This window comes from Adiantum capillus-veneris, chromosome 29, assembly GCF_014529385.1.
Source record: "Adiantum capillus-veneris isolate H3 chromosome 29, ASM1452938v2, whole genome shotgun sequence".
NCBI classification, from domain to species: Eukaryota; Viridiplantae; Streptophyta; class Polypodiopsida; order Polypodiales; family Pteridaceae; genus Adiantum; species Adiantum capillus-veneris.
The window spans coordinates 23,178,569-23,201,494 of NC_140959.1; positions in this window are offsets into that span (position 1 = coordinate 23,178,569).

Consider the following 22,926-nt stretch of genomic DNA (forward strand, 5'->3'; position numbering starts at 1 on the left):
TTTGATGATTTGAGTGTTTGATTTTTGGCCTACAATCGTCAAATTTTGGGCTAATTTCGAAGAGCCACACATGTGTGTGCATAATGGAATTATCGCATGGAGCAAGGATTTGCTTGGATGCAATGGATTGTAAGTGCATTGACCTACTCCATTCGATTTTTGGGTGATTAATTTGATTTCAATGTGTTGCTAATTTATTGCTAAAATTAGGTGTGTAAGTCAATTGACCTACACTTTGCACCTAATTTGATTGTTTTGGGATGAAATTTGATGCATGGTTTTTAGGACCCTTTCTGAAGATGCAATAAAGGCACAGTCAGTTGTTGGGGAGATGAGGATACTCTAGTCCAAGGGATCTCGAAAGAGAAGAAAAATCTACTTCCCAAGCACCAAAGAGTAAAAAGTGCCATGGACAGAAGATACGTGGGAACGAGCTCTTATGCACGCCTACAACCTATATCTTACAGAATAGCCCATTCTAGGTGTGAATTTCTAGTGAAATTTACACGAGGATGTTTGTGTGGACTCACAGCACAGCATACTCCGTTTCCACTTTTTTTACCGACAGTAAATATTTTTTACCACAGTAAATATTTTTTACATACAGTAAATATTTTTCACCTACATGGTAAATACAAATCACTTTTTACCTATAGCAACTTTTTTTACCCATGGTAAATATTTTTTACTGCACCATAAGTATTTGGTAGGTAACGGTTCACTGTTACTAGAAGCAGTGATTGGGCATCAACAATGCAGTTACAGGAGGAGAAAAGGGGAAAATCTTATGGTAAAGGTGAGTCAACAGGGATAAAGACTTTTGAGTTGAAAAGAGACATGCTGATTTTTTCAAAGAACACATGTCAAAAGAAGCCATGGTTGAGGATTTTTTGAGAATTTGATATTCAGGAGGACCCAGCTGCCACCTCCCCCCCGCAGGCCCCCCCCTGACATGTACAGAACCTCCAGTTTCAACAGCCACCTTACCTGCTCTTAAATGCTGGTCAAGGCCTTATCCCCATGTGTCACAATCAGAAAAATCAGCATTTACCCTCCCCTCTCACATCACTCTAGAGAATATCTTGATGGTGACATATCAGGTGACCTCAATCCGTTGACCACCCTAAGCAAAACGTAACCCCAATCAACGGATTTAAGCATGTTTATCCCTAATCCTAAACCCTCTCAGAAACCTATATAAGGAGGCCTTCTCTCACTCAAAACATAACACTTCACCCACTTCACCAAGCAACGAAGCTATGGCGACATTGCTCACAATGAGGAGCTATGGATGGAGCTCCCTCTCTCTCCCTCTCTCTCTCTCCCTCTAGTATGCTACATTACTAGCCCTAAAACCTAAATAAGGAGTCTTCTCTCATGCTCCATGGCCACCATCCTCGCCATCATTCTCTAAGGTATTGATGTGTTGCTATTAGGATCATACCCACTTGCTGGGTTGATTGTTTTTGACAAGGGATTATGCCATCCTTGGCTTGCTTCTCTATATCCTTGTTATGTATGATCAGATGCCGTTGTATTGTTAAGCTGATGTCTTGTGTATATATATGCTATATAAGGTCCCTAAGCTTCGTTTCTATGTGTTTTGCCATATGTTTTGATGCCATCATAATGCCAGAAGTCTCACTTGCCTATGTGCACTATGTGTGAGGTCCCTAAACCTCTTAATTTAGGGTGGTGCCCCCTTTGTTTTGTTCTTTGCTTGTTTGCATGAGGCGTGGTTTGTGGAGTGTGCACGAGTATAGAGGCCACCCGATTGCACTGCTCCTTTTCCCGCTATCATTTTGGTGCCCCCACTGAGGATCGAACTCAAGACCTTCAGTTTACAAGAACTACAAGAGGTTGTGTGCTCTTGTGACGCTGTTAGCGACGGAAATACACTGGGTTTTTATAATCCTCGGCGTCGCTAAAACCGTCGCTACGAGCGTCGCTACGAGAGCGTCGCTATATGCGTCGCTAAAACCGTCGCTACGAGCGTCGCTACGAGAGTGTCGCTATATGCGTCGCTAAAACCGTCGCTACGAGCATCGCTACGAGAGCGTCGCTATATGCGTCGCTATATAGAGACGCTCATAGCGACGGTTATAGCGACGTTTACACAGAAGACTATAGCGACGCTACAGAGCCATAAATAGCGACGCTTATAGCGACGCCCGAGAGAATTTTTTTTTGGTGGCAGGGCATTCCATCAACCATATTGTACTTGATTCACTTTTTTAAAAAAGTGCAAGGGTAGATAATAGACCCAAAATAGTCACCCACAAGACGCATTGTTTGCAAAATTGACAATTGTACACATCATAGGCAAAATGAATTGATTGGCAAATGTAATAATGACAATTGTACAACATCATAGGCATAAAGAATTGATTGGCAAAAGGAACTGCGGTGACAAATGTAATAATATACATGGTTCAAAAAGACGTATAAAATCCGTCTCATGATACATAAGCTATGAGAAACCCTAAACTAATGCTATCTATCTACGGCTAAACTGACGTCGTCTAGTCAGACGTCTCATCGCATCCAAGCGGCGTATCTGTCGGATTCTGCAAAAAAAGACAATAAGACAGCTTTCAGTAAGTATAAACATATAACGACATTTATAAAACAATACAAAAAATAAAAAAGGGTAAACCCTAATACTAACCATGCCGCCGCGAGAACTGAGAATGTCCATCAGGGCGTTTAAGCCCTTCCTGCCTGCGTACTCGCGCTCGTACGGTGTGGGATCACGTCCTGTCATCGACCACTGTCAAAACATACAAAGATTTCATTATGTTAGAATTAAAAAACTCATAAACCCTAAACTATCGAACATAAAGAGCAATGTGAAAACACTTACAAAATCGGCCTCAAATGATGCCCATCCACCGCTCCCCAAGTGGTGCGAGCTCCCTGCCTCTACTCGCGCTCTGGCTGCATCCTTTTGTTGCTTCCACTTGTCGGGATTCTCGCGCGCTGCTTTCTTCGCATTCTTCCAATCTTCTTTGGCCAGCCAATCTGGCCTGTTCCACCCATTCTTGATTGCTTTTTGCACTTCGGAACGCTTGTGTTTGCAGTATTCGCGCATTCGAATCTTCATCAGGTCTTCATTGAAGCGCTGATCCCGTGTTGGAATGGGAAACTCATCATGAAGTATGCTGATGACTCTGTTTTTTAAATCACTTGGTACTTCACTCCATTTGTTTAGTATGTAGTGTCTAAACAGCTGAGAGCAAAGACCACGCATGCGCGAGATCACCTTCTTGCCGTCATCATCCATGATGATGCCGCCGCTGATGTCGACGGAGTAAGGCAAGCCCTCTGGCCGGTGACGCGTGAACCTGGGTGTCCCAGCAGGGGTCTCTAGCTGCGTGTCGATGGGGGTACGGACGTCAGGTGTCTCCACCTGCGTCTGGGCCCCGAAGCGAGGAGTGTCGAGTGGGGTGGCTCCTGGCGGAGTAGGTAGAGGTGTGTAGCTTCTAGGAACAGTCAGCCGTGCAAAACGTGGCGTAGATGGCGATGCTGTGGCTGGTGTGGGGGCGAGCAAAGAAGGGGAGGGTAAAGAGCCTCGTCGAACACGAGGCGGTGTGGAGGCATCGGTGGCGGAATCCCCACAACAACCGCCACCGCCACCACTAGAGCGCCGGTGTCTAGACGAGTGTGAAGCTCGTCTCGTCGACGCCGAAGCTTCGGAGCGCTCCGAATGCTCCGAAAGAGAGGGAGATGCGGATGGAGTAGGAACGCGCGATGATGCGCCAGAGCGATGATGCTCCACGTACCACTGTCTCTGCTGCGGTGACAAAGAAGAAAGAAACTCCTCATCATCCATACCTGCATTAAACACACAAATATTTAAACTTAATATTGAATGAATAGAGTAGACAATGACGCAAAGACCATTAAATACAATGACGTAATGATTCATATAAATACAATGACGCAATGAATTGAGTGATAGAAGAGGCAAGTCGAAAACTCAGAATTTTCAATCAAAAGATGTGAACGCGAGTAGAAAAGAGCGTTATACACCATGGAAGGTACTTAGAGAGCCAGAGCTTTTACAACACGGAGCAAAATTGTTCAAATATAATATTTGTGGCTTTAAGAGATCTCTCTCTCATCCTCGCATAACTCAGCATAACTTCCTATATCTATAAAGAGCTCTCCGTTTAAACACATATCCTCTGTTTCATTTTGTAGCTCCTCTGCATGCACCCCATATAGAGTAGTAGCATCTTGATGCTCGTCTGGCACCACCGCAGCGGCTTCAGATTGATCATCTTCTCTGATCTCCTCCATTGATGTCGTTGTGATTGGCACATGGTAGCCTTCATACGTCCTTGCACTACGAGGGGCTACCTCTATGACGTACCACCAGTTTGATGTAGACTTTGTAGGATGAAATATTACCTGCCAGAGCCACATAACTTACATGAGAGCTTTCAAGCACATAACTTATAAAAGGGGGATGTTAACTATTTACATACTTACTTGTTCACAATGCTCGGGTAGTACGAAAGTGTCTCTTAGGTCAGTCCATTTCTTAGTAGAATCCACCTCAAGAAAACCAGACTCTCCTCTACGCACAGTAGCGTTGCGACCCTCCATGATTATCTTGAACCATTGCACGTCGAACAAGTCGACAAAAAATCCTCTGTAATCGATCCTCAAAATCTCTTGCAGCGTGCTGAAGTAAGTGAGTTCCGCCACCACAGGATCTGCATCAGAGGAACGTCGTCGACTAGACTGTTCAAATTTTGCCATGATTCCACAATCTTGAGTAAAACGCTTTTTGTCGATTCGTTCCACCCTAAAATGTCGACCTTTACACCATGCTGCTGTGTATGACTTATACTACAACGAACAAAGATTATGAGTGGCCGTTCAAACGTTTATAAATAAAGTCACTTGCTAGTCGTACATTGCAAACTTACCTTGGTCGTGCAACCCTGAGAGTACTCCCACTCTTCTTCAGTCACTTCGTCACCGCATTGTTGTGCGCTTTTCAATTGGTTGTGCAACCATCTTAAGCTCATGAAGGTTGGTAGGCTCTCCAGAACCGCTGGATAGTGCATCGCTGGTCGTCTTCCCCGTCTTCACTCGATTCGTGCCCTTTGTCGCTCTTGCTTTGCATCCTCATATTGTGAAATCCACTTTTGCATCATTGGATTGTGAAGCATGCGAAATCGGTTGATTTTAGCCTCTAGATCTTCCGTCATCTCCTTCTCAACACCGAGATTGCACATGACAATCCCAGATATGCGCTCATCATCTATGGTTCGCCATAGCGTGTCCCGGGATTTATCAAATGCGTCTAGCCACTCTCCAATGTACACTAGGGACTCTGATACCAACCAACCTTCTGCCATGCTACCCTACGGACGTGCCTTTTGACGCACATATCCCTTAAGCATTTTCATGAAACTCTCTAAGAAGAACATCCATCTGGAATGAACTGTGCCAGCTATTTCCACCTCATCAACTATGTGAACAAGAAGATGCACCTGAATGGTTAGCATTGTAGTAGGAAAATGTTTCTCAAACATGCACACAAGCTCCGCAGCATTTAGTTTGGCGAATGGTATGGAGTCTACGTTGATCTTCTTTTGTGAGATCCATTGCACTAGCTTTGCAAGTTTGTAGATTGTGTTACGGATGTCGAGAGACAAACATCCCTCAATGGCAACCGGTAAAATAAACTGTAAAGTATGTGCAGCAATGATATTAAAGTCCACATTTTATGCAATGATATTAAAGTCCACTATGAACGTACCTGACACATTTTATGCCAATCGTGTGACTTCAAACCGGTAAGCTTTCCTTCTTTAGTAAAACACGTTCAGAGCGAGTGCATTACGCCAGTGGGGGTCCGCAAAGATCGAATGGTCTCTTTTACTTTGCGTTCTTGGGCTCCTGTGAAAATCCATGGTGCTTTAGGGAGTTTTATCGATCCATCAGACGCTGTTTGTGGCCAATATTGCTCCATACGATCCACATTTCTAAGGTCAACTCTGGCTCCCAAAGTATCTTTCTTGCCGGTCAGATGGTCCCATAGTAGATTACCCACATTCTTGAATATGTGCATTGGATCGAGCAAGTGATTGATCATGAGTCGGGGCCAGTATGGTAACTCGTACCATAGAGATAGTCTCTTCATCCCTGGAGGCAATCCGTCATCACACATCTCCTTCTGCTCTAACCATGCTTGTGCAGACATCCTTGGTGGCTCTCTTCCCAAAAAGCCGTCGCGTAACACATGATTCTCTGGAAGATACGCTTGATGACCTTCGTAGATTTGCTTCTTCAATGAGGGTGCCCTACGTGCATTCAGTCTAGGTCCACATGTGACACATGCTCTGTATCCGCTTGTTTGAAGCCCTGCATGTATACACATGATAATAGATCAACTATGGGAAAAAACAAGATTTACAGTGTCTGAGGGAGGAGTGTCAATAGATCACCTGAGCATTCTGTTAGCCCGGGATAGTCATGCATGGTCCACATTAGAATGCCTCTGATCAAAGCATTCCGTCGTCCTGTGTGTCGGCTCATATCCACCACCTCTATGCCAATCCACAATTGTTGTAGCTCTTCCAATAGTGGACAAAGATACACATCCATATTCCCCACTTTATATCGCCCTGGCACAATCAAGCTTAGCCATAGGTGCCCCTTCTTCGTAGTCAACCACGGGGGAATGTTGTAGTTGACGATGACAACGGGCCATACACTGTAAGATGTTGATCTTTGACCAAATGGATTTACGCCATCCATAGCCAGGCCTAAGCGCAAATTTCGAGCTTCCTTGGCAAAATCCGACCATGTTCCATCTATATGTTTCCACGCTACGCAATCTGCAGGAATTCGTAGCACACCATCTGAAGATTTATTCTCCTCATGCCATGATGCTAGGGCGGCCATGGACTTACATTCGAAGAAATGCTTGATGCGAGGAAGCAGAGGGAAATGTCGCAAAACCTTTTGTGGAATTTTTGTCCCGTGGAGATCTACTCGATATCTTTCGAAATCACATTTCAGACACTTCTCCATGTCTATGTATTCCCCTCTGAAAAGAATGCAGTCATTAGGACAAGCGTGGATAGAATTGTAATCCATCCCCAAGTTTCGCAAAATCTTTCTTGCTTCATCTCGGGAATCTGGCATCACATTGTCAGCTGGTAGTATGTGCTCTTTCAGCAATCTACACAACATAAAAATATGATACAGTCGTGTAAAAATCTATCAGATCATTATACATTTAGAGTTTTATTAAAGTAAACTAATTGTAATAGATCACCTGAAAAGCGCTGTGACGCTAGTGTCACTCCATCCAAACTTTGCTTGCATGTTGAGAAGAACCAGGAGTGCTTTCAATCTAGACATACGTGCTCCATTATACAATGGCGTATCGGCTTCACTTTTCATATCATCATAGATAAGCCTTTTTGAATCCATGATCGTCTCAATCATTTCATCAATCTCGGGCTCAAACATTGCCTCATTGGGAATGTGCTCTGCATGATCATCCCCCGAGCTGTCAGAGGCTACATCTTGTGGCCTCACATATGCTGCTTGACCAAAGCGCCTGCGAACACGTCTATTGGGTTGCAAGATTGCTGCTTGTTGGCCAGCGTCAGAGTCCGACGAGTTATAATTGGCAACAACTCGATCTATAATAGATGGATCGAACTCGCCAAATTCGCGAACGTGCTGCAAAGAAACACGTCTTGTCCGTCGCACAACATGCTTGCATTGATTACAAGGACATAAGACCCTCGTTGAGAGATAGGTGTTTCGGTTGGACGGTCCCACATCCTCGTCGCTACTCATAATGAGGATAAAAAACTTATAACCTGGACAAAAAATTTAATATTCTATTGGCATTCTTCGTCTTATCTCTCTCTCTCTCTCTGTCTCTCTGTCTCTCTCTCTCTCTCTCTCTCTCTCTCTCTCTCTCTCTCTTTGCCTCACATTCTCTAGTCATGTCCAATCCCCGCACACCTCGGTCTAGAGGTGCACGGAGATCAGAACCACCGGGTTATAATCTCGTCTTTATTGGTCAATACCTATATTTGTGGGTACAAGAAATCTACACACCCACGTCTACATGATACTGCATGTAGTGGACAAAACCCCTTTGCCTCTTCTCTAGCTGTAGCACTTCACAGCATCTTAACATCTTTTCACAGTAGATCTTTTCACTGTTCGTCTAACTCTAAACCCTAAACCGTAAGTAATTCTTGCGTGGACTCGATCTAACGTAAATAAGCGTAAATCTAAATAAACGTAAATCTAACTAAAAATAAACCTAAATCTAATTTAACGTAAGTCTACATCTAACCTAATCTTTAACGTCTTTTGGTATAGTATCCTACGACGTTAAAAGTCTCTCCTTCTTGTGTGTGTGTGTGTGTGTGTGTGTGGGTAAACCTAAATAAACCTAAGTCTAATCTAATATAACATAAATCTAAATCTAACGTAAATTATGTTATATTAAAAAAAAAGAACTAAACTAACAGGGATTATAAGAACCTTAAAACTGATTTAACACATAATTTTTCACATACCTCAGCAAGAGTTGGCATTCTCATCACTAAAGATGTGAGAGTTAACTTCCGGCGGTGACGCTGCCTCATCTCCATCCACATCTGACGACAACAATTGGCCCTTTAGACCATTCTTGCTCTTGTTACTAACTTTGAAGTTGCTGTTGAATGACTAGAGGTTGTCTAGATGGTCATTGTGTCGGGGATGTAGTGACTCTTGCCGCCCTGAAGATCCACCTTCTTCCCTATCTTCTGAAGACATTTCACTAGTACTTTTGGATCGACGGAGCCCACCATGAGTGAAGGCAGCATTACCCTATATTCCATTGAGGGCTTTCTTCACTCGCTTCATGCAGGCATCGCAGTCTATGGAGACCTAAATCTAATCTAATATAACGTAAATCTAAATCTAGCGTAAATAAACGTAAATCTAGTTAAAAATAAACCTAAATCTAATTTAATGTAAGTCTACATATAACCTAATCTTTAACGTCTTTTAAGATAGTTTCCTACGACGTTATAACTCTCTTCTTCTTGTGTGTGTGCGCGTGTGTGGATGTGTGTGCCAATAAAAAGAGATAAATGGTATAACCTTTCTATCACCCATGCCAAGTATGATAGATTGATTATGCCATTTCCCTCTTGAATAATAGGTCTTGAGTTCAACTCCTCGTCGGCTAGATCTTTAGGTCTTTTAATTTTAATTAGTTTCCTACGACGTTAAATTAGTTTCTCTCTCTTTCTCTCTCAATGTGTGTGCATTTTTTTGGATCGTATGCATGTTTTCTCTCTCTTTTCCTCTCTCAATGTGTGCGTTTTTTGTTTATGCATGTTCTCTCTCTCTTTTCCTCTCTCAATGCGTGCGTTTTTTGTTTATGCATGCTCTCTCTCTCTTTTTCTCTCTCAATGTGTGTGTGCATTCTTTGTTTATGTATGTGTGTGTGCGTTTTTGTTTTTGTTTGTACTCTCTCTCTCTCTCTCTCTCTCTCTCTCTCTCTCTCTCTCGCTCTCTCTCAAAAACACTATGTGTGTGTGTGTATGTGTGTGTGTGTGAGAGAGAGAGAGAGAGGGAGAGAGAAAGAGGGGAAGGGAACATGAGAATGAGGAGAGGGAAGGAGCATACCTGGCTCTCCTTCCTCTCCTCGTGTGTGTGTGTGTGTGTGTGTGGAGAAGAAAAAGAGAGAGAGAGAGAGAGAGAGAGAGAGAGAGAGAGAGTGAGGGAGAGCGTTACCTGCTCCTTGCTTGAGGGCGCCGAAAAACTCAGATCTGAGATCTGAGTTTTTGGGCGTGCTCGGTTATTTTTTTAGCCCAGCCGGCGTCGCTATGAGCGTCGCTATGTAGAATTATGTCATAGTTGTTCTTCTTGCCAAAGTCAACAATAGCAAAGGTTTGCTCATATTCAATGCCACAAGAAGTAACAACTGATTTTTCTAGCATTCCTATGGGCTTTTCCATGTGTCCATCTGCAAGCTGTAGTTTCAACCTGGTAGCCCTCAATGCTAGTTTTCCCCATTTTTTCCAGATCTCTTTTGTTGTGATGGAAATGCCATCTCCATTGTCAAGGATTGCCATGGTTTTTACACCTTGGAATTCCATAGGAAGAGTGGTGTTCCCATTTTATTCCTCATAGTACTCACCTACCTTTTTTAGTGGCACTGGTCTAGTGTTTAACTGAGGCATTTCTAGCTCTTTGATCCGTTCCTCAATTTGAGTCATTTGCTTTTTTACACCAAAATTCTCTAGGCATTTTTTCACAATAGCCCACAAGTTTGATTTTATTTTGAGCAACTTGGCTAATGTTATCTTACAGGTCACTGGTGTCGACAAAATGTCTATCAGTCCTTTTGAATCGATGACCTTGTTGGGAGACAGTCTCTAAAATGGGACTGGAACAACATCTGACTTGGCCTTGTACTCTCTCGTATAGGATGATACTGTACAGATCCTTTGTCTCCCCAATACATTCCACTTCTAGATTCATTTGAGATCCAGTCTCAATTTCCTCTATTGGTGGAAGAGACACTTCTCTTCCATCACCCGTCTGGTTTACTCGTCTGCTTAGTTCACTCGCTTCATTGGCCTCTCTGAGTTGTTTCCACAATTTGTCAAGGCCATCTATTTCTTTACAGCTGTGAGGTATAACTATGTGAAATCCCTTGAAAGAGTTATCCATGGTATTCAACACTATCCTTGTCTCTAATGCGGGGTCCTTGAGCTTTTGTCCGTGCTTTTGATTAGACTCTATCTCTTTTTGTTCTTGGTTTGGTGGGATTACTGGTGTAGGTGGGACAAGGATCACACCCTCAAGATTTCCAACTGATGGTTTTGGTAAAGCTTGGGCTATTTGAATAATTTTCTTGCACATTTCAAGCCTTTGCATTTCTAGTTCCGCATATGGATATTTCATCCATCTCTATTCTTGGGTTTGGTTGTTTTTGAGCCGTGTTTCATAGGCTTTTAGGAGGGCGTCAAATGGCTCATTAACCTTCTCGACCAGCACTGATCCTCTTGAGCTAGCACTTTTTGGCTCACTTTCCATTGATGGTTCTTTTGGAGGTTGAGACATCTGTGCAAGAGAAGGTATAACACTTTCCTCATGTTGTCTTATCTTATCTTTAGCTTAGGTAAGCTACTCAACTATGGAATCTTGGTCTTGTTCCCTACGTGCTTTCATCCTAGCCTTTGTAGCTTTCCAACTATTCTGTTTGCTCTTGTTTTTTTGACTAGGTGCATTGGTCTTTGGTTCCCTCGTCTCTGGACTCTCGTCAGTTTTCATTTTATCTGTCTCTTTCTTGTCCTCAACTTCCTTTTAAGCTTGCACTCGTAATTACTTGAACTGGTGCGACGTTTTCATTTTTTGAGCTACTGGGTAGCTAAACAATTCCTGAGACATTTTTTGTGATCTTTCTGACTTGGTTTGGATTTCTTGGACAATCGAGGATCAAGTGAATGACACCACAGTCAAGAAAATAGGCATTTACTTGTGTGATCTCCGTTTGAGGACATTGTTTGACCAAGTGGTTGCCACGGCTTTTGTGACAGTCTCGTTAAGGAGCTTCTTCTTGCATTTCCTCTTGGATGTAAACATGCTTATACCTAGATAAACCTCTATTAGCAATGAGACACAATGCAATTTTGTCCATCTCGTACCTTCTTTCTTCAGGTCAAAATGTAGAAGGTGGAGATTGTATCGGTCTCATCACTCCATGTGTTTCTGTCATCTTCTGTCGCTTTGAAGGGCAGTACCCACTTTGGTTGTTATAATACATTATAGTAGGTACTAATTCTTGTTTATTGGATGCTTCCATCATGGGAATGTTGTCCTAAGACAAGCTGTGGCCTTGAGAGCGGAGGTTATTGTCCTAAGACAAGTTGTGGCCTTGAAACTCCTACTAGACCTGGTGCATTTCCCATAGTGTTTCTAGGTGGAGGAGGTGCTACTGGATTAGGTTTCACATACCTCTCCCTAGCATATTCCATGCCATAGTAACACTATTCTCTCGTATGGTTTGCCCATTTTCTCTCAATTTTGCACCACTTAAGCTCCATCAAATCAGCATTTACAAGAGGATCTAACCTCTTGACCATTTTGTCAATAAAATTTTCTTGATCGATAGGTGCCGCTGGTTTTGCAATGGACTCACTCATCTATGAATTAGTGTGCTAAGAGGACGTGTCATCCTCTTGACTCTTACAGTCCTTTTCTTTATATTCCTCACAATTATCCACCAAATAAAGACCTTCTTTGATTAATTCATTTAGTGTCATGCTCCTTATCATATGCATATATTTTTGAAGACTCGCATGTTGCTAGGAAGGCTCCACCACTTAGTGAATCTGCTACCTAGGCACACTAACTGACCTATTCTTTACAGCTTGGAACTCCCATTGAGCCCGTAATACATTAAAATACTACAATGGCTTGAAATAAATCGAGAATTTACAATACCTGACCGTTTTGGAAAAAAGAAAAAATTGTGTAACTCCAATCTTCATTGCTTCTTTGTATTCATTCTTGATATGAATCCTTACGTCTTCTCTCTCTAGCAACTTTTGTTAACTGACACTGACTCAGTTAACATTCCCCCCTTTCGATTTTAATGCTCGTCCTCTGGCACTATTGAAAAGTGTCCGTGGAGGCTGTGGAAGGTTTTTTATTGGTTGTTCGATGGGATGATTGTCTTCATTTGTCATTGAATTTGTTGATGAGGTTCAATTTGCTGCAACATCTTGATTGGTCCAAATATGTCTGATGTGAGAGAGGATGTTGCATTTGTTCGTTGTAATAGCATAATGATGAGGCTGCTGTTTATTTATGAAAAGTATGTACAAGAGAAGTAAAATGATGAGGATCTAAATTAGGGTATAGTACCTGGATGACCAAAGGGAAAAATGCCAGTGGGAAAAAATGACTTTCAGATACGCGCATTATTGGAGTACTTATTAGCATTGGAAATATTAATAAAGTATTCAAGGGATTATTTACTGATAGATATGAAATTAAACAATGTAATATCTGTGGAAATTTACTGGGTCGACGCCAGTTTGCCAAGTTCAACACCAAGCGATGGGGAACATTGGGCAGTCAACAAGCCTCGTATTTTCTCGATGCTGACTCCACTGTCACATGTAATGATTTTAATCCCAATGTCAACTCCAAGCAATGGGGAGTGTTGGGAAGTCCCCAAGTTTCATATTCGCTCAGTATTGACTCAACTGCATTTTTGTAATCACATCACCATGGTCTTCATTGTCGATTATATGAAGGTCAACACCAAGCGATAGCTAGTGCTGGGCTATCACCAAGCTTCCTATTTGCCCCGTATTGACTTCACTGTATGACATGTCTTTCCATTGTTGGTTATCATGCCCCAAGGTCTTTGTTGTTACTTGTAATGGCTTTAACACCAAGGTCAACACCAAGAAATAGGGAGCATTGGGCAGTCACCAAGCTTCCTAATTGCTTAGTATTGACTCCACTACATGACCTATTGGTTAGCATGACATTGGTTTCCTATTGTAGTCCACTCAAGGTGCATAGGTGGAAGCAAAAAAGAGTGTCTAATGCATATGTCTGATGATTGGACATCCTATTTGTGCATACACAAAAATGCATGGAAAACAATATGCTGTGCAAGAAGGATTTTGAGGGGTTCTTCAGAAAGATGGTGTAGCTATAAAAGCATCTTACATGGCTTTGCAAGCTGGCACCCCTTTAAGAATGGTTTTTGTTGACGAGGATATGTGCTCTCATATTAATGTTGCCATACCTGTTTCATCATCTTTGAATTTGCATTCGCGTTGGTTGGGTTGTCCTTCTTTGACTTTGAAGACTATATTATTTGTTTGATTCTCCAATTGGGCCTGTTGATAGCAGTCTTTGATGTTGTTGTAGGCCTCTGTTCGTTGTTGGCATTTGGCTTTTGAATCAATTCATTGGAAGACTTAGGAATCCAAATCTCTTGATGACCTTTGTATCTCCATTGTTGACTTTGTTTCACTCTAGGTCTTGTTGATTTATTCAGATCTTCATGCACGTCTGGAATTGCAGTTGTCTTGTGGTTGACTAGTAGCCAAATCTTCGTATAACCTATGTAGAATCCTTGTTCAAGAGGAACATTCTTTGATATCTGTCTTTGTTTTGTATCCTCTTGAGAGTTGTGGTAGACTTTAGCATCTTTCAATGCTGTTCTATTGTATACCTGCTTCTTAGGGATCCTAGGATATTGTCAAGGTTGATACCCTGTGGGATTTCTTTCTTGGGAGGATCGTGACTTCACTTCATATGCTCTAACCTGCTATTTTGACACCCATATCTGTGTGTTACCTCCATAGTACTCCTATTCTTTTAAGCTCCATCGTGATGCTATCCATCCCATGTGTTTGTCTTTCTCTGTTGATTTCCAGTCCTTAATCCAAACCGGATCATTGAATTTAACTAAACTACTCGGAACAAACACTTGCTTGACTTTCCTTTGCTTGCTTGAGTACTTTGGCTGATACATATTTTCTTTGTTGGATGAATCCTTAGCACTAGGTTGGTAACCTAACAGGACATAAAAGTGTCCTTTCAGGGTTTTGAAAAAAACCTCCAAAACCATAGTAGATCCACTCATTTTGTAAAATCCTTTCATGAGGTTATAGTTCAAGGCCTACTACACATGGAAAAAATAAGAAACTTATAAAATTTCTCATCTTTCTGTCACACCAAGCCTCCAAAGTTGATGGACCAGTACATTTTCATCAAAACAGTCATTTCTTATGTTTTTTTGCATAAAAATAAGATTAAGGATTTTTGTAGGACTTGAGATAAATTCCCTAGTTAACTTCAATGGGTTGGTGATCAGAACATATGATTGCTTCTCACTCACTATTTTTTGTTTTGCCAAAAGAAATAGGTACAAAAAAGTTGAATTTTTACCATTCTGCAAACCTATCATCAAAGTTTCTATAGCCACGCTCAATACAAATAATATATGCATGTTTTCTTAGTTCCCTTTTGTCCTTTAGGTTCATAAGGAGCCATGGAGCATGATAAAAGAATAATACATCTCTTACCAAGGGGAATCTTGGGGACAAAGATGAAGTGCTAAATACAGCAAACATGAAAAAATTGGGTTCAACATTATGAGTTGTAGAATCCCATAGAAACTATTCAATATCTAGCCAAATTTGATCCTTATGACTAGATATGGTTACTACCGACAAAATGCATGTAGTTGTCACAAGAAACTAACAATATTGAAAAAGTTATACTTGATATACCAGAATGTTTCTTTTTCTTCTATAATTGAAAAACTCAACCATCGTTGTCTACTATGAAAAATAGGGTATTAGGTGCCCCAAAACTCAAGGAATATTAGCTTTATGTTACAATATGCGACATAGAAAATCAAAACTGCATTTGGATATCATGAAAGCCACCAAAAAAATCATAGAAGAGCTAAAATTGGCTAAAAAATAGGATTTGACAATTTTTGTAATTTGGTCATAACTTACAACTTTAATATTTATTTCTCCCTAGAAGCATCAGGACATGTTGAGGACTACTAAAGATAATTCTCTAGCATTTTAGACCTCACAAACATGAATTCTAGAGTGGTATAGTTGCAAAAAGTTGAAAAAAGCCAAAAACAGGACCCGTTTTTTCACACAGTTTAGGTTGTGAAATGTTGTGCAAGGACAAGGTTAAAGATGTAATTGATATTCCAAAAAAATGGCGAGTTTTTTTCAGCTCATGAGACAACTTTCTAGACAGATAGCGCCTCAAGATCCATTTTGAAACTCTTGACATAATTCAAGGAAAATGGTCACTTAACAGGACATAAAAGTGTCCCATTACCAACCTAGTGTTAGAGGTTTTAGTTGGGTCAGCAATTGACTTGAAGTTTTGAAAGACTTTCTTGCTTGAAGAAGCTGATTCATGAGGGTTCTTTGATATAGAGGCATATGCTGTTACACCTTCTTTGTTAATTGGTAAGTTCCACTTTAGCTTTACCTTTGTCGACAAGATTTGTCTTTGATTCTTGTGACTTTTGCAACTCAATGGTGTGATCTGTAACTGTTGCTTGCTTCCTCTTGGAAAAGAAAGTATTAGCATTGTAACTTCTTTGTAGGCCTTGTGTTGATCTAACCACTGATGTCCAAGGATGACATTTGCAAGCATTTCCTTTGAAGGCTTCACCTGAAATTTTACCTGCTCTTCATGTTGTTGGATGCTAAGGGTAGCAACCATTTATTTTTGACTTGTAGCCTTACACATGATTTTCCTATTACCTGGCTTGCGTTGAGTAATCTTTAGAATGCTCTGAATGTTGTCTGCAACCATATTGCACTTTGCTTCTTTATCCAATAGAGCATTGCATCTGACACTTGCTCCTTTTGTACTACTGAGAACTATAGCTATACTTGTTTTTGGTTCTATTGAAGATCTCTGTCCTGCTTTTGCCATGGTCTCATCTTGATCTAATTGTGTCTCTATGAGAGTGACTCGAGACTCTATTTTCCAATCTGACTTTCATCAGTTGATTTGTCTAGCACTATCTGATTGATATTTGGACTTCCTATTGTTTCTTGGTTTTTTGCAACCTCATTCTTCTTTACTTCTAGCTTTGATGGCATTCTTTGATCAATAGCTTTTGTGGTTGTTCTTTGTTTTGTTTGATCTGCATTTGATATTGCTTGATTTTTTTTACGCTCTTGTAAGGTTAAGTCTGATGGAGATAAATCATCTTCAATAAGATTTTCTTTGGCATTGGTATCCATTTTAATTGTGCTTGAGGACTTTGTGCTGTCATCCATGGGTCACCAGTCTTGGTCTTCATTCTTGATAATCTCTAAATACTGCATCCTATTTACATTCTCTATCTCTAACATCTTATGGTCCATTCCATTGGTATTCCCATTATGATGTCGTCTAGCATATATTTTGTTGTGATCACATGAAATTGAGCTATGATAATCTGTGAACTTACTTGAATGGTGGTGGAGATGATTTCCCAGCATTCTGCTCATTTGTCTCTTGATATGCTTACAAATTTAGGACCATCTTCCAGCTATGAGGTTCTTGTCTAGGTGAAAATCTAGCTTTACTTCTCTTGACATATTTTCTTCGTTTTCACCAATAATGTTGCACTTGATCGTCTTAGGATTTCTTTTTGTATTGACTGCTTTTGTTGTGGCCGTGTCCTTTGGTTGAGATTTATCTGCATTTTCTTTGCTTTGACCACCTGCTTCCGTTGATGTTGACTCCATTGGCTGTAATATTACACCTTTTTGCAATTGTTTAGCATTGTCCTTCTGCGTCTGGGTAACCCTTGATCTTAATAGATCCACTGTACTTTCTGGCAGAATCTGTCTCTTCGAGGGACATTTTGGTGGTGACCTTTGTGTAGCTTTCTAGACTTTAGCTTTCATTGATTTTGAATTTTCTATCACCTGTTCTGGCAGCTTTAGGCCTTGCATCACCCTCAGATAGTCTTTGACTTCAGTCGGGCCATCTGTAGGTGTTTGTACAAGATCATTATCTTGCTGATATTCGTTACCATGTGCATCTTGATATGCACATGTGAGCTTGATCACATGTAACTGTTTGAAAACTATTAGATTTGTTGGTTTTTGACTCTGACTTTTGGAGATCAGCTGAAACTTCTGTCCTTGATGATATTCATAGAGGCATTTGTCTATAGACTCTGATGGAATCTGGGTCAATTGGAAACTTCCAACAACCATATGATCTTTTAATGGTTTTTGTCTTGAAGGGGTCTGTTGGCCAGAGGCTCTAGGGCTTCTAACTGGTGTAGCATTTCCTGGTACATAAGCTGAGCTTGATGGATTTACAGCTCCCTCCTTCCTAGGGTGATCACTATAGCCTGCTTCATTGTATGAGTTCAAATTGTTTGGCTTTGATTTAGTCTCACCTTTTGGGACTATGAAGGTACACTTTGGGTAGCACTGTTGATGTTTGGCATCTATAAACCTTCTGCATAGTTTCCTATGTACCTCCATGAAACATGATTATTCTCCAAGTCAAGCTGTAGATAGCATTATCTTTGCCTTGATATTGTCTATCCCATGGATCTCCTATAATACGAGCTTCTGTGGTTTCAGGACCCAAGGCATCATAGATGCTAGACTCTCGTCTATATCTACGACTGTTTTGGTCAAAATATATGCTCGTTTGATCACACATTGAAGCTTGATTTTTGATGGAGGAGAGTTTGGCTCTAAACAGATTTCTGGGTTCACACGAGTAATATCATTTAGCTCTAGAGAGGATGGGCTATAATAGATTCTTTCCTCTAAAATGAATTATCCTTTTTGATCTCTCCTAGACGCGCTTCTATGAGCTGGTATGTGGGCCGTTCAAACACTTGTTGATCCTTTTTGTACACGTTCCCTTTTTGGTCTTTATAGTGTACATATGAACTATGTGTACCATACAAAGCTAACATCATTATGTTTGATGTGTCCCTTAGACTCTTGAATGATTGCACACTGTGGCACTGAACGCAAAATCATTTGCAAACCTAACAGTCTTTTCAACATTCGGTGATATTTCGACACCTTTACCAAATTCATGCAAGAATTTGTTGTTCAAAGAATCAATTTTAAGCTTTTTAGGTGCCTGTACATCTTTATGCTGATTTTGAACTTGCAATGCTTTTACTGGTGCTTCCAATGGTAATGTAGAATCATTTGATTGCATTAAAAGTGACAAGTTAAATGCATTTACATCAAGATCCGCATTTCCAATTTTCTTTGTACCTTGCTTGGCAGTTGATGTGTCCTTGTTGTCAGGATTTCTTGGACAATCTTCAAAATGTCCACCTTTTTGTCCACAATCTGAGCAATATGCCATGACTGGTGGTATTTCAACTGGCTCTATCATGTCAAGCTCTAGCTGAGAAGCTTCTCTTTATGTGCTTGCCAAATATCGACATCTTCTTTCAGAACACTGAGCATCAAGTAGTAAACTGCTCCATCTTGACCTTTGTATTGTCTTTGGCTTGGTTCTCCAATTAGACTTGCTTCAATTGGTTGATCTGTTGGATCTTCCATTTTTGGCTCTTGACTATAGATTTGATCACTGTAATCCATGTACAATGATCCTGATTGCATATGCACCAACTGTATGTTGTGCTGGCTTGTGCACATTGTTGGATAACCACTTGGGTAAATTTTTTACACTTGTATCTACACTTCATCTTTGAGCTTGCAATACCTAGCTCCACTGAAGTCTGTGAACATCTGGGAGTTCTCTGAGTCTGACTTTACTCTGATCAATAGGATCTTGACTCCTGTGTTGCCGTTGCTGTTCATCAAGTATTTATGGACTTTTGAATCTACATATAAGACTTTATCTCCATTGTAGCCATATAGTTGTAAAATTTGCTCTGTTGTAGTTGTGCATGCATTGCTAGTGCTACTAGCTTGCTCTGCTGTACTTGAACTCTCGGCTCGATTTGAGTCCATATTGGCTTGTTCTATAAAAACTGTCTCCTACCAGATTTTGATATCGACTAGCCTAATCTGTTGTCATATGTGAGTGATCCCTGTTTGTCCAACTGGAAGCTAATTTGCAATGCAATTACTTGCACCTGCCCGTTTCTAGCATGCAAAATTTTGAAATTTGTCTGCCCCTTTAACGGCTTTGAGTTGGTCGTTTTCTCACTTTTTTGGGTTGGTTCTTCTGCTATTTTTGACTGTTCCGTTGTCTGCTTAGTTTTTTCCTGGCTGATGTTCTGATTTTTGCTCGCTTTGCGGTATACTTCTATAGCCTTGATTTTTTTGACTTGGCTGCTTTTGAGCTGTTTGCTCAAGGTGTGTCTCTTTTGATAGTGTTTTTTGTTTTTTGCTTTTTTGCTTCTTTCTGGCACTTTCGACGACTTTCTTTTTATTTTTCTTAATTTTTTGTGACATTTTTAAATTTTTAATGATTTTTTATGCTGTTTTTTGAAAGGTTTTGATTTGTAATAATTTTTTTGGGTAATTTTCTATTTTTCTTTGAATTTTGTTATTTTTACAAATTTTCTTGAAGATTTTATGAATTTTGTGATTTATTTTGATTTTTACGGCCACTTTTTAAATGGATTTTTCTTTAGTTTTTTTGAAATTTTTATAATTTTTTTGATTTATCTGTGTTATTTTTGAAATTTTTATGTATTGTTTTTGTGTTTTTTGTGAATTATCTGTGTATTTCTTTTATTTTTAAGAGGTTTCTTTTGTAAGTTTTTAAAGGTTTTTTACTGTTTTTGTGAATTTTTTGGTGCATTTTTTATTTTTAAAGATTTTTTTTGTTTTTATGAATTATCAGATAAAACTTTTTTATTTTTTGAATGAGTTTTCTATGAGGTTTCTTTTATATATATATATATAGATATAAAATCTCTCTTTTTTAAAAATTTTATTGGATTTTTGGTTTTTTTTTAATATTTTTATCTTTTTTAATGTTTTTTGTGATTTTTTGATGTTTTTTATTTTTTATTGGAGTTTTTTGAAATTTTTATTTCTTATGATTTAAATTGACAAATAAATAAAAAATAAAATAGATACTTTACCTGCCTTACCTGGCTGCACTCGGGACGTCGGCCATTGACTTCGAGGCTGACAGCGGCGAAAAAAATCCGAGTCTGGCAGCCCTAGAGCTGTACAAGAGAGAGACAAAACAGCAGCACGTGCCGGTGAGCTGATGGCGGTTTTGGCGCGCACAGAGAGAGAAGGGAGACGACTGCGGTTTTGGCACGCACAGAGGGTAGAGAGAGAGAGAGAGAGAGAGAGAGAGAGAGAGAGAGAGAGAGAGAGAGAGAGAGAGAGAGAGAGGGTGCACGCGAGTTCTGGGTCTATTGGTGCGCACGTGTGGTGTTGATAGCGACAGACGGTAGTGCGTGAATGCCGCGAGCAAAAAAGAAGAAGAGTATTTTAATGTCGACGTAAACTATCCCAACATACCATAAAGATCTATCTGACAAGGAAATCTTATGTGCCGCAAGGCATGCGTCTAGCTCAAAAACTTTTTTTTTATAATTTATTCCAAATGTCCAAAAATGCCATAAATAGGCCAAAAATTACCCGAAACTCCAAATTTCTGGAATCTTTATTCTAGAAAATGGTCCTTCTTTGTTGGGTCTCCAGGACCAAACAATTGCATCTATAGTTTCCCACACTTGTGGGTCCTTATAGTTGACAGCCCAATAACCCTTCCAACAATTACTGTAAGCTTGAGTATCTGTCATCCCACTTTTTCTCGCGCAAGGTTCCCAATATTGAATCAAGAGTTTTCTGTAGTTTGGTGATATAGGCTCATTATCAATGTCAGATAAAGCCATTGCAAGCCACACTGGATAGATTTCTGTGTCACTCGGAACAAGCATAAGAAAGTCACCTTGGTGCACATCAGACATAGGGTCAAACTCTTCCCTTGGCCTATCTCGTTGAGGCCCACAAAAATGATCGTTCAACTCTTCAAGGCCTAGGAATCTTTCTGCTCCTTGTTGCAAATTCAGTGTAGTGCTTTGTAGGTGAGAATATTCTTGAGTTTTTGGCCAAAACATTTCATACAAGACTCCCTCTGATATGATTGCTTTTCCAATCTCTTCAATTACCTTACTCCAATAATCTATCACGGGTCTATAATATCGCGGAATACTTGAACCATTCCCTAAATTTTTCCAAAATTTTATATAGTTCTTTAGCCCCAAAATGACTTCTTCGTGGGCCTTGACATACTCCGCCATTTGTACTAGAGGTGGATCTCCATGTGGTAACATTGGCTTGCCTTCTGTGTCTGTTTTCCAAAGGCGAATACTTCCACTCCAACTTGATACACCTACATGTGCCTTATATTGCATCATTGGTGTCTCATCCTGCATAAAGAACCTGAACTGAAGCGGTTTGGAATGTCCAACAAGTATGTCTTGTCCATCACAAAGATAGCCATCACAATATTGCTTGAAATCGGGGATCTTTGTGAGAAAAAATGGTGCTGGAGATGAAGATGAGCTGTTTCGTAATGTATCCATCAAATGTGGCAAAGTATAGGTTTGTGTAACTCTCAACTTCTCTGAAAACCTACTAAACATGGCGTCTATGTCCTCATGTGTATGCCCAACCATTAAAAATCCCAGCTGGATGGTTTTGAAAACACCCCTTGCAACAAGCATTGACAAATAGGCAAATAAGTATCAATTTTTGTTTTCCCCTGCACAATTATCCAATTGTAGCAACAAGTTCTCTGGCAATCTGCGAAATGTTGACCCCAATTCCTCTTCTGCAATTTCTGACGACTGCACAATGGGCTCTTTTCCATCACTCAAGTTATGGTAGTCCAAAGCATCCCTTGAGTTCAAAGCATGTAGTAGTGAAATATTGCTCCTTGGAAGTCCATTTGTTACTAGATCACCAAGAGGATGCTTATCTATCCTCTCGAGGTTATGTAAACAATTAGCAATTGAGCCAATTGTAAGATTTGGATCAGCTGGCCACAAACCATTCAAGACAAAGTGTCCGTAATGACCTTCTCCATGTCCATGAGTGATCATGCCAATCAATGCCACCTGCAGATTATATCCTGAATCCACACCCTTGGGAACAATGCGTAATCTAGGAATGGCAGTCTTCTTTTGATCCATCTTATCATGGATTATGCATACATATTTTTGTGGTTGAGTTTCTGAATACGTGCGCCATGCATAATATAGGCTTCTGCAACTCTTTTGTTGTGCCATGTGAACTTCTCTCTCCCTCAAGAGAAGAGCTCTCTCTTCAAGAGAAGGTTTAGCTTCTAACCTTGCCTTGATTGAGCTACAAATATTGCACTTAGAGAACTCACTCGTCTTTGTTAAAGTGACATGTGGGTACTCTTTGTTCCAAATTCTAC